We start from the raw sequence: 13,593 nt of genomic DNA, 5'->3' as shown, positions 1-13,593 counted from the left end.
AGTGACCTCCAAATGTGAGTCCTCCTTGGGGTGCCACTGAGACCCAGATGAAGGGGTTCCAGTAGATACTGCATACTAGGACTTCCAAAAAGCTTTTAATGAAGTCCATCTCCAAAGACTCCTGAGTAAACTTAGGAGTTATGGGATAATGCAACAAGTTTTCTTATGGATTAGTAACTGGAGTAGTAATTGAGACTCTTAATCTCAGGGTTGTGGGTTCAAGCCCCACGTGGGGCAAAAGATTTCTGCATTGCAGGGGGCTGGACTAGATGACTCTGGGGGTCCCTTCCAACTCTACGAATCTGTGAAATCTCAACACATCTCAGAAGAGCAGCTCTGTATTTTCTGCTGCAAAACCAACTCAATAAATATCAAGACACCATGGGCAAAGATACAAATAGAAAAATATCGACGGAATATGTTTACGAAAACAGATAAATGTCAAATAGAATTTGGTGACGGCAGTAAACATTCCCAGCTTCCCCAGACTGTTAGGAAAATCCAGAGAAAATGTTCCTCAGATGTTACAAGCTCGTTAAACTGGGCATGCGTGTGAACCAAAGGGACTACCTTATTATGCAAATACACTTGGCTTTTCCTTCAGTTCAACATAAAGCAAGTACTTTGAGTTGATACTCTGATGTCTGTCACCACCCACCAGTTCTGCAGTGTTTCTTATACAGATGCACAAACATAAACAGCAGACACAATCCCAGATTAGAGCAGAACAGCAAAAAAAAAAAGCAAACAAACCTGATTGGAGAATTTTGCCATGGGGAGAAAAAAATGACAGCTGATTCACAGAAGCTCCTCAGAAGTGGAGACAAGAAACCTGGCGCTTGTCTCCTGAACAACACCGCCATCTGCTGCCCATTTCAATTGGTTGGGTTTTGTTTTTTTTGCCAGATCTTAGCAAAACGTTCACATCCAGAACCACAGTCTTAAGACTTTATGGAACACACACCTCTACAAACAAAACTATAACTTATAGTGCCTCCATCATCACATTGAACTGGTTGCAATACCTTTTTTTTGTAGTACATGAGCAATCAGAAGATTCAGACCAACTCTTGCAAATCTGATTACTTTTAATCATAGAGTTGTAAGAGAGTCTGAGGATCATCGAGTCCAACCTAATATGCAGCAGTCCCATATGGGGATCAAACCTGCAGCCTTGGCATGACTACCAACATGCTTTAACCAACTGAGCTATCCAAGAAGAGAAGGCTAGTGGGACAATTGCACTTTTGTTATTGTGTTTTTTATTTTTAAGCTATTTTAGTTAGCCATTTAAGCTGTAATCCTAGCCATGATTTCAGCTGGGCTTACTCACAGATAATTGGGGTCAGTTTTTAAAAAAGAAGTATATAAATATTATAGATAGATATGTTATTGGCGAATGCCCAAGAACTATGTTTTATTTATTGCATTTTTATTTCACCCATCCTCCAAAGTGGCCAGAGGAGAATGAATGGTTCTCCTACACATTACTTTCACAACAACCCTGTGAGATAGGCTAAAGTTGAGAAACAGTACCTGCTCCAAGATCATCCAATGAGCTCCGTGTTTCATGGCTTTATTCCTTGGGAATAGGATTGAAAGATGGCATTGAAAGTTACTTAAATGAATAATGGGTGTGGATTTGATCTCAGTTTTCCCCAGTCCGAATCTAACATGTTAACTACTACACTGTGCCGATTCTCCTGGCAGGGGAAATGATGTGGTTTCTTACTGTGGAAGATGCTCTGACTTAGGATTTTGCCATGCATCAAAAGATGTGGGGAAGTTGGACAGGATGCCCTCTAGGGGCCGGATTCACTTAACCTGTCAGTGGAAGCCCTGTGCAAGGACTTGTTGCAGGTGGTGCTGCAGTCTAAACCACTGAGCCTCCTGGGCTTGCTGATCAGAAGGTAGGCAGTTCGAATCCCCGTGACGGGGTGAGCTCCTATTGCTTTGCCCCAGCTCCTGCCAGCCTATCAGTTTGAAAGCATGCCAGTGCAAGTAGAAATAAATAGGTACTGCTGTGAGGGGAAGGTAAATAGTGTTTCTGTGCACTTTGGTTTCCGTCATGGTGTTCAGTTGTGCCAGAAGCAGTTTAGTCATGCTGGCCACATGACCTAGAAAGCAGTCTGTGGACAAACGCCGGCTCCCTCGGCCTGAAAGCGAGATGAGCGCCGCAACCCCATAGTCGCCTTTGACTGGCCCTAACCACCCAGGGGTACTTTACCTTATCTTATGCAATGGGGCTTTCCCCTCCCATGCCCCCTGAAATTGGGTCTGTGGGATGTTTGGAGATCTCCCAGAACAGGGGACAAGTTGAAACACTTGCACAGATGGAACAATTTCAAGAGTGTAATGTTGACTTTCACCCAGTGATTCCATGAAAACAGTAAACTAGAAGTGTTACTGAAAAGGTGAAAGAGAAATTCTTAATGCTGTTATCATACTGAGAGAACATTAAGAATTTCTCTTTCAACGTTTCAGTAACACTTCTAATGGCATGAAGCTGAGGATAAACAAGACTGTGTTTGTGTTACACTTGTGTATGTGTGAATCTGCCAGTTTTGGTTTCTCTCACTCTTCCAATATTGAATTCAATTCTCCACATCAGTTTGTTATTGATTTTTAATTTTTAAAAGATGAATAATAAAAACATGAAAATTCATTTACATTTTTGTGTGAATTTCTGCTAACGTACACATTTTTGCAAACCAATTGTCTCAAGTATAGTGCATTAGGTAGGTTATTTTTCAGCAATCTGTGCATTTATCTGCACACTTTGTCCTAGTATATACATTTTACTTGGCTGGAGAATGGGTGGAATCCACACACATATAAAAACTGTTCTGAAATGTTTTTTTTTAAGCATTTAAAAAAATACATTGAATTTTCCATAAGGCTCACCATCACCACCTAGTTTCACATTATATATTGTACCTAAAACACACTTAAAACATTTGATTTGCAGCTGTATAACTAAATCACATTTTTCTCTCCCCACCCCACCCCCTGTTTTCTGGCATGCTTTGCACCCTGTAGAGAATCCATACCTTTCTCCTCCCTCTCTTCACTCTGTCCTACAGTGGCCTCATGAAGCCACTGGTGAATGTACGTACCGTAGATCTGTTCCCACTCCCCTGCCTTTCCCATTGTGACTTGGCATAATTCATAAAGCATGTCATGTCACGTTTTGAAAGGCCCTTTTAACCACAATCCCCTATCCCCTATATAGTGAACACGCAGTGCCTTTGAAACTCTAATATGTGTATCTAATAGACAACAAAAATAAATACGGAATTCCTTTGACTTCTGTTCTCTTGCTCAGGTTGCAATTCCCTCTCTGTTTTTTGGGCTCACTGGTACTTTGCAAGATTACTTTAGATTGAAGGAGCTGTAAGATCTGGATGCATCATTAATTATTTAACATGCATGGGAGATTATTATGTTTCAAGCCTTCCAAATCAGCAACAGGAAGCTTTGTTCATATATCTTGTATCTTGGGACCTTTGTGATATTTTTGTGGAGGGGAAAAAATCAAACAAACCTCTGCTGTCTTTTCAGAAGGCTGCATCCTACCGCCATGTAAGCTTTCTTCTGAACAAATGCTACCAAGGTTATTGGCTAAGAAGGAGAAGAAAGATAAGAAAGATGTTTGCAAGGATACAAGGAAAATCTTTTTTTTAAAAACCCCTCCCATTTGCCTTGCAATGTGTAAATTCGGTGGAGGAAACATATCTCAGCCTATGCTTTGTCCTTATTTAAAATCCTTTTGAGAAAATTTCAGTGCTGGCTGTGGACTCTTGGTACCACTATCAGGACAAATATTCCTCATTGAAAGTCAGAAGGACAACCATATAATTTATTGCTCGTATGGGGAAATAGTGGGCCAAGTATCCACTGTGGGGAGACAGTGAGTGCATAATTTTAGCCCTTGAATTCACACACATTTTTGATGACAACCGTGGTGGTGTGTATCCAATGAAGGACAACAATGATTATATAAATAGTTACAGCAACTGTGATAGCAGCACAATAAGCCCTAAACGGCCTCGGTCCAGTATACCTGAAGGAGCGTCTCCACTCCCATCATCCAGCCCGGACACTGAGGTCCAGCGCTGAGGGCCTTCTGGCAGTTCCCTCACTGTGAGAAGCCAAGTTACAGGGAAACAGGCAGAGGGCCTTCTCGGTAGTGGCACCCGCCTTGTGGAACACCCTCCTACCACATGTCAAAGAGAAGAACAACTACCAGACTTTTAGAAGACATCTGAAGGCAGCCCTCTTTAGGGAAGCTTTTAATGTTTAACAGACCACTGTATTTTAATACTCAGTTGGAAGCCGCCCAGAGTGGCTGGGGAAACCCAGCCAGATAGGCAGGGTATAAATAATAAATTCTATTCTATTCTATTCTATTCTATTCTATTCTATTCTATAAGTGAAAACTTACCTGCTGCAAGGAGGGCTCACTGCAGGACAGCATGTTGACTTCTGGTGAATCCTTGCACCTGAGACATCATGCACATGAAAAGCAACATTCAAGGCAAAAAGAACAAAAGGAAATGTACCGGTAGTTTCCATAGATACTGATGACCCTACTATGTGGTCAGGGTCCACCTCCCATTGATTTTTTTCCATTCAGGGCATTGCTGTGGAAGCTCAAACGGTTCAGTGGAGATCTGACAATGTTGTTGGCTTCTCTCTGTAGGTTAGTTTGGATGGGAGAGGGGAAGAGTGCATCTGGAAGGTCAGGAGAACGGCAGAAACCTTTACAAGATGGGCTTAAACTTTGGAAGGCCTTGATAGGAAGAGATCTGAGATCTTCAAACTGTGCAAGTTTATTTCTGAAGCTTTGGAGTCATCACTGTGTGTTTGATTTTTCTAGAAGCAATATAACAGTACGGGACTGATACAAGGGGAAATGACTAACACACATCCTGTTGAAAATTGGTTAGTTGCAACTAGCTGAATAGCCATCAGGTGGTCTGCACATGTGTGGCTGTCAAATGGATTGTCATGAAGAAATTGTAGCCTTGTCAGTCTCACATGTCATTGAAACAACCCAACATGTAGGCAAGTGCTGATTTCCCTTTCTAAAGCTCTCATCAGTCTATGATTGAAGCTGGTTCAGGTGTATCAGCTGTTGGCATCTGTCATCAGGAATGTCTTGATATCATCGCCTAATGCTAGCAAGTTTCATAGTTGGCATTCACCAGTCCAAGCACATTTGGCCAGCCAAAGTAAGACAAATTGAAAGTGTGTTTGATGAGCAGCTACATCCCAGCAGGATCACTTTTATCAGCCACTTTCCCCTTTGTTTTGCTTCCTGACACCATCCTGAGTAGTGACATGGGGGTGCACATGTGACTTGAAGATTATGGATCAGTGGTGGCGTGCAGAAAGACCAGAGGGGCTCTAGGTATTGAAGGAGGTGTTTAAAGCGGAGATAACAGCTTGCTTCTATCAAAGTTTGGGAATGTGAATCTAGCATTTTTCTTTTAGAGCCATCACACAGAAATGATGACAAAATGGCCTACTGTGATCCTGCGGTTATGAAAGTCCATTCAGGCTGCAGGCTTTGCTGAATGCTTTCCCCGCATGTAGCTTTTCATTCCTGCGAAGATATGAAAGTGCACAGTGGTAATGTGAAATGGACATCCAAGATATGCTGTATTTAATCAGCGAGAGACTTCATCAAAAGCACTGTGTGCACATAATGCCCAGAAGTTATGTGCTGAGTTAATGACATATGAGAAGAGAGATTATACACTTTCCAGGAATCCCTAAATATACTATTTGTTAAATTGGGTGGCGCTAGCAGTGAAGTGACAGATACCACCGCGGAAGTAAAAATAAAAGCCATGTAAGAACAAGAAAGGCTTGCACAGCCTTCCTGCAGTTCTGATGGATAGTCCTGTTGTTTACCCCAATGAGAGTATTTTGGAATGATACCTGTGGAGGAAAAAAAGTGTGAGAAACTATAATAGTCTCATGACTTAGAGTTCAGTAGTGGCCAGGACACTGAATTGGAAGCTGGCTGAGGAACTGGACCAGGTTCCTATCTCAGCCTGAAATGGATGTTCAGGGACCAATGAAACTGAGACTTATAGGGAAGGAACTGCCCCACCAAAACCAAGTTGAACCATTGTACCAGAATCTCTCTCCTTCCCAAAGCAGGAGCAGTTCTGTCTTGCCTGATTGAGTTTCCTGCTGACTCTTGCCAGAGGATCTTTCCACTGTAACATTGCCTGCTTGCACATCTTCATGCAGGTAATCTACTGAGTTGCATTTTCAGTTTAATGGGGTCTCTAAGTCCTTATGATTGGCTATATTTCCCTAGTGCGTCCAAATCAGGGGTGGGGAAACTCATGTCCAAGGGCAAATGTGGCCTTGCAGGTCTCTCTCTGTGGACCTTGGGATGCTCTCCATAGTTTTGCCCCTGCCCCTACACACCAGTGGCCCCTGGAAGATGGTCCATGAGGGAAAGTGTCCCTCAGGCTGAGAAAGGTTCCCTACCCTGATGTATGCAGAATGAAAGCTCCATGTGCATGCTTGCCATGTGCAGTAATCTCATTAATTCTCCACATTGACCTTTAGCAAGCTACTGTCCTCCAGATGTTTTGGACTACAACTCCCATCAGCCCCAGCCAGAATACTCCCATTTTGGATTTATTGTAACATATGGAAAGGAGAGGCAAGTAACTCTTTGTCATGTGGTGAGCCATTTGGATGCCTCACTAGGACTAACACATGGAAATGCTTTCCATATCACATTACTGGAAGAATTACTGCATGTACTGTTTATTTGACTTCATACGGTAGGAGTTTTAAACTGCTTTTTAGAAGGTTGTTTTAAATTGGGTTTTAATTGTACAGTCATACCTTGGTTTTCGAACAGCTTAGTTCCCGAACGTTTTGGCTCCCGTTCCAATGTGACTGTTCCAGTGTGCGAACTATTTTTGGAAGCCGAACGTCCAAAAGGGCTTCCGCGGATTCCGATTGGCTGAAGGAGCTTCCTGCAGCCAATTAGAAGCCATGATTTGGTTTTCAAACATTTTGGAAGTTGAGCGGACTTCCGGAATGGACTCCATTCAGCTTCCAAGGTATGACTGTATTAGTATTGATATGTTCACTGCCCTGGACTCCTCTGGAGGAAGATGTGTGTATAAATCTAATAAATAAAACAAATATTAGCATATTTCTGCTGTAACATAGTTTATTAATTTTAATATAGTTTATTAATTTATTGAAGAACTGTTTTGGATACTTATTTTCCACAATTTTTGAATAAATGGTTTGCCTAGGATTGCTTCCTTGTATGTGAAAATTGTGATTTTGTCTGTGGTTTTCTCTTTTACTTTCAGGCCATGGATCTTAGAGGATGTAGCAGTTCTAATCAATCTTGAAAGAATCATTACACTGAACATTTTGTCCACCTTTCTGCAGGGAACAATCACAGAAGCTATTACACTCTACAAAGATATCAGAATGAAGAAAACAAAGGGGTTTTTGTGTGACAGTACTAACCAGTATGGAGTACCAGCACCCCATTTTTTAAAAACCAAAAAGAGCAGAGTAAAACAGTTGTATTTGTGTTACAGAAAGCTGTGGACAGAATAATCTAATAGTATGAGATCATTTACAAATTGAGATCGTACATCACAAGGAGTGTAAATCTGCTACAAAAGTTTCAGGGGAGTAGAGGGTGAATCATAATGCCTATCCCAGAATCCATTCTTTCCCCTTCAAATTCACTAAAAGTTTCCAAGTTCATTCCAAATTCCAATTTTGGGAGACAACTGCATTTACTTTCAGTCTTAAAACTGGAGGAGTCACGGCATCCTTAAAGTGTAAAAGCCTGGAATAATCACTGTTAAACAGTGGGTGTACTAAACAACCTCAGTGGTTTCAAAAACAATTTAGATAGAGGTATTGAGGGCGTGATTTTGAATACAAGCCCTAGAGATGTGCATCCTGAGATACGGATCAGTTTTTCTCCTGTTCTCTACTTCTCCATCTGTAAAATATAATAACACTTAAGTTCCTGAATATTTCACACACAAAATTCCTGTTTTTGAGATTTGTTTATTTTATTTTTGCTGTTGTATGAACAGGAGACTCAACTAAAAAATTGTGCTGAGTTTTTATCCTATATCCTGCTTCTATTACAACATGTGGGGATGACAGAATGTGGATGTTTAACTGAGAATGTTTTGTCAGTGGACAATTGATGTGGCATTAATTTGACTGGGGTGGAATCCACACACATCTTAAAAATGTGTGAAAATACTGTAAAAACTTTTTGAATTTGCTATAGCTCACAGTCGCCACCTAGTGTTCATAATTGTATATTGCACTTTACAACACATTCAAAACGTTTTATTTGGAGCTATATAGCTGAGTCCTTGACTGTTTTGGTGGTTTCCTGCTCCAGTACACCCTCCTCCTGCTTCCTCCTCCTCTTCTAAGGCACCAATGACTGCCTCAGTTAGATGTTGACATTGGTGGACTTATTTGAGATCAGGGGCAGCTCATGTTTGGAAATCCAAATATTGTGGTAATATGGCTGTTATCATCACTGACTGGAGACTCGACTACATTAGTAAAGAAAAAGTGCTTTATATGAGTTATAACCCTGTGACACCAGATGGCGCTGTGGAGTCCCGTCTTTCGCCAACAGGATTTCCCTTTATGAAGTTTACAACGTGTTTAACTGAATCACTTTTTTTTATGTGTCTAGATCTGGTCTGGGACTGTTGGGAGTTGGAGTCAAACAACAAGATCTAGAGCGTCTAGAAAATAATCTCCTAGGAAGGTTTAATAGATTGTAGGAATGAAAATCACGGGAGACGAGTAGTAGGTGTCATGTGAGAGGCGTCTGCCGGGGAAGCCCCGGGAACTCTCTTTTATTGAATATTACAAACATTGCCACAGGTGTGGTTGTGGCTGATTGGTTGATACAAACACAAAGAAACTCATTGCCTATTGGTTAATGCAAATGCAAGGCGGGAATTACATGTGAGGGGTGGGAATTACATGTGAACATTAATCACTGGTAGATTAAAGGCTGGGAAACGAGGTTGGGACTAGACAAGCATGAAACCTGACAGGCATGATTGATCATAACATGAAAGAATACAATAATCAAGTTCTATAGATGTGGTCAGCTATGCATGGAGTACAAGTCACCATGAACTTAAGGTGAACGGAGCGATGAGGGAATGTCTTGGTGTTTGGAACAGGTTCGTACAGTGTGTGCAGAAACAGAGAAAAGATCAGGAGCGAGAGTTCCCAGAATGCAAGAGAAAAGAAGCAATGCTTCCCATAGCAAGACTTCCCATAAGGCCACAGTTATGTGTAGAAAGAGATGCAATGCTTCCCTATAATGCAACAGTTATGTGCAGAGGGAAAACATATGTGCAGAAGGAAAACTTCCCTTTATCTCCCCCTTTCTTTTCTTTTTTGCGAGGCGTACTGGGTAAATAAGGCAAAAATATTTCGGGATTAGTGGTGTGCCAGCAAATGCCCAAAATAAGTTCGCCAGGGAGGATGGGACAGAAGATACTACGAGATACGTGGTTTGCCAACGCATGCTCGAAATAAATCTGCCCATATCTCCCCTTTGGTTTACTGTTGGTGTTGCCATTTCGCAAAATAAGCAGCAAGGATTTTATTGGGTGGCTGAGGGGGAGAGAGAAGCCGAGAGAAAAGACTTATGAGGCCAGGAATGCACTGGAGGAAGCAGCAAAACAAAATTAATATACATATAATAACAATGGCATATTGAAAAAGACTACGAAGCCAAGTAAAGTTTGGCAGCCAAGCGGTAAGCCACTGGGTGAAAGAATCCCAGAAAGCAGGAAAACCAACATCCTGTTTGATATGATGTGTGAGATTTTGCAAATGAGAGATTTGTTTTTGGATAGCCTTAGAATTGTCAGTGATATTAAAGCAGCACATGTTTTCCACTTGTTCGCATCCGTAGTAATGGAGCATCAATAGGTAATCAATAGCAGTGCGGTAAGAGTCCATGACGCAATTCCCTCTGTTCTTTATTCAAAAGGTGAAGAGCTTGTGAAGTAGAATTCAAGGCTTTTGCTGCGGAGCAAGCTAAAGAGTTAATATTCCTGCTATTTCGTACAGCCAATCCAGGAACTCCTAAAAGAGAGACAGCTAGAGAGAAATATTCAGATCTGCTAAGGAGAAAAACAAAATCGTTATAATCATTAGTCAATTGCACAGAGCGTCAATATCGAGAGCGGGATAAATGATGCTTTTTTGGTAAAATAATAGACATACGGCTTAAGCAGCAAGGTGTGCCATGGCTAATGTTTGCAGGAATGTAATTAAACGTAAAGCCTGGACACGACCAAAACCAGCCGTCAGGCAGCTCTGTGTATTTATATATATATGAAATATTTACATAATCAGAACAATTGAAGTTATCCTTGCCCATTTTCACACTGTTGGTTTTTGTGCAGTTCACCATACGGGCACAAGTAACATCAAAGGAAGCCACGTATGGGGTCATGGAATTGGCTGCGTAGAGAAATGATGCAAAACTTTAACAGCAGCTGCCAGCTCAGAATGCTGGGCAGACTTCTGTGGAAGAATGTAGAGGCTGTGCCATTTATCATTTTGTTGCCATGCAACGACCCCCCTGGAGGGGGCTCCATTAATAAACACAGTAAGGGCATCCAACAGGACAGGGCTACTGCGCTATGCTTAAATTCACTTTCAAAAACTACATATTGAGCAGCAAATAAAAGCATTTGGTTGGCTGCCAAATTTGGATTGGCTCCGGCAAGCAAGGACATGGCATGGCTCTGGTTGCCAATTTCCGCACAGGATTGAATCGTCTGAGCCGGATCGTATTTAGGACGGTTAATGATTGACTGCAAAGCCTTCTTAAGTCGGTGTTTGCATTTTCAAAAGCCAATTTTTTCATCAGTTCATTCTGGGCGGTAGTATTATCAACCTGCCTGGTGACTGCTTCTTTCAATCTATCTATAAATTGATGGTAGAGCTCTGAATGTTGTTGTTTAATATTAACAAAAGAGCTAATAGGGAAAGCAAAAGGCAATTCCCCAGCCCACACAGATTCCTCCTCTAAGGACAGAATTCCTTTCTGCCTAGCCAGAGAAAGTGAGGTGCGCACAGCTCCTGTAGGAGAGCACGCAGGGGCTGTGGCAGGCAAAGCAGGCAAAGGAGGAAGGGGAAGGGTGGATGGGTTTGTGGGCTGAGGTGTAGGGAGGGGTTGGCAAGGCTGCAATGGAGGCAAAAGCTTAGGATAAGGAGGGGGGGGTTTGTCTGCTACAGCCAGAAGGGCAGGGGCCGAAGGAGACGCCTGGGGTCCTAATTTAGCAATGGCAGCTGCACATTTCTGCCAGGTGAGCAGACAATGAATTAGAGCCCTCGGTTCTGCAAAGAGGGTCTTCCCGATCTTTTGCCAAGTCCCCACCTCCAGAGAGCCAGTCTCTGGGTAGGACGGATACTGGCAATTGATTTCACAAAGTAGTTGTTCAATTTCTTTTAAGGAAACATGAACACCCACAACCCGCTGCCTAACTAGAGAAAACAATTCCCTGGCATGTTCTCTCTGCGATTTCGTCAAATCGTTCCCCATACTCACGAAGTAAGCGCGCTGAGACTTTTCCAGTCGAGTGAAGTACAGGGGCTAGGCTGCGTAAGGGATCTGGCACGTCCGGGGTCACCAGATGTAGGAATGAAAATCACGGGAGACGAGTAGTAGGTGTCATGTGAGAGGCGTCTGCCGGGGAAGCCCCGGGAACTCTCTTTTATTGAATATTACAAACATTGCCACAGGTGTGGTTGTGGCTGATTGGTTGATACAAACACAAAGAAACTCATTGCCTATTGGTTAATGCAAATGCAAGGCGGGAATTACATGTGAGGGGTGGGAATTACATGTGAACATTAATCACTGGTAGATTAAAGGCTGGGAAACGAGGTTGGGACTAGACAAGCATGAAACCTGACAGGCATGATTGATCATAACATGAAAGAATACAATAATCAAGTTCTATAGATGTGGTCAGCTATGCATGGAGTACAAGTCACCATGAACTTAAGGTGAACGGAGCGATGAGGGAATGTCTTGGTGTTTGGAACAGGTTCGTACAGTGTGTGCAGAAACAGAGAAAAGATCAGGAGCGAGAGTTCCCAGAATGCAAGAGAAAAGAAGCAATGCTTCCCATAGCAAGACTTCCCATAAGGCCACAGTTATGTGTAGAAAGAGATGCAATGCTTCCCTATAATGCAACAGTTATGTGCAGAGGGAAAACATATGTGCAGAAGGAAAACTTCCCTTTAATAGATGGATTTTGCTTTACATGCAGAGCTTTTGTTATACGACTGGAAAGGAATGTTTCCCTGCACTGGATTAACTATCAACTATTTATTGTTTTCAGTCTGTCTGTGCGGCTTGCCTCCATTTGGATTATTTTACCAAACCATCAGTTGAACAGCACACTTTTAGGATGGGACCCCTTGTTTCTACCTGTGGGATGTAGCAGATCTGTGATCTGTGGGATGTAGACTGATTGTGGAAGAGTTTGTACTCTGTGTGTTAAGCAGGATCTGCCTTCTGAGAAAGAAAGCCTGCACTATATGATCTTTCTTTGTCTGGGGTTGAATTCTTTCCCATATTTAAAGAAATATGACTACAATCATTCAGCACAACAGGATTCAGTTGCCAGTCTTGGCCTACTAGCCCGCCTGCATGCTCACTATAACCTCCTTTGTGGATGCGTGATTGACAGATGCGAATACAAAAACTGCTTAGCTGGCCCAGAGTGCCAAGAAACATTTTGTGAACAAGTGAAATGCGAGGCAGAAAAGCACACAAAAAACCCTGCAGATGACTGCAGAGTTTTGTTATTTCACTGTATCTGTGGTATGTTTGAAAGCACTCTTATCCATTCTGTCAGCTACAATGAGGCAGGCATCCAGAAATTTCTATTTTCAACTCTGTTGTCTCTCGTCGGGCTTTATCAATACAACATTCTTTATCCTTGACCTAATGACCTGTTGCTATTACGTTCCGTGAATGTGGACACTTTTGGGTCTAGAAGAGAGAACAGGTTGCTGATGAAATGGCACATGGAAGAAATCTTGGTGCTAAATTTAGATAAAGCTTGACTTAAAAAAAAAAAGGGGGGGGGACATTTTCAAGCATGTGTTTCCTTTCCCAAGCCAGCCTGGTGTACATTTTAAGACTTAAAATGTGCATCAGGTATTGGCGGCGGTGTTGGAGGGTGGGGGAAGTATATCAGATAAACTCCAGATTGCCTGCCAATATGTGTTTGTTTAAGCCAGATCTTTCAGATAGATCAAAAGAGGCCTAAATTAGTTGTGTGATAACTGGGGATAATTGACTAGATCTAATTTTGTGCTTCTGGAAAAGCAAGATACAAGCCCATTCAGAAAAATTGTCAATATCTACAAGGCAATCAATTGCATTAGAATTGAGCACTCTAAACAGTTGAGTGTTAACCCAGATGTGGGGTTTACCATTCCTTTAATGGCAGTAAGAGATTATATTAGTATATTCAATTACATTTATGAGAAAAGGTATTA

The sequence above is a fragment of the Podarcis gaigeae genome, assembly GCF_964106915.1.
Source record: "Podarcis gaigeae genome assembly, chromosome: 7".
NCBI classification, from domain to species: domain Eukaryota; kingdom Metazoa; phylum Chordata; class Lepidosauria; order Squamata; family Lacertidae; genus Podarcis; species Podarcis gaigeae.
Note: the sequence above shows the minus strand (reverse complement) of the source record.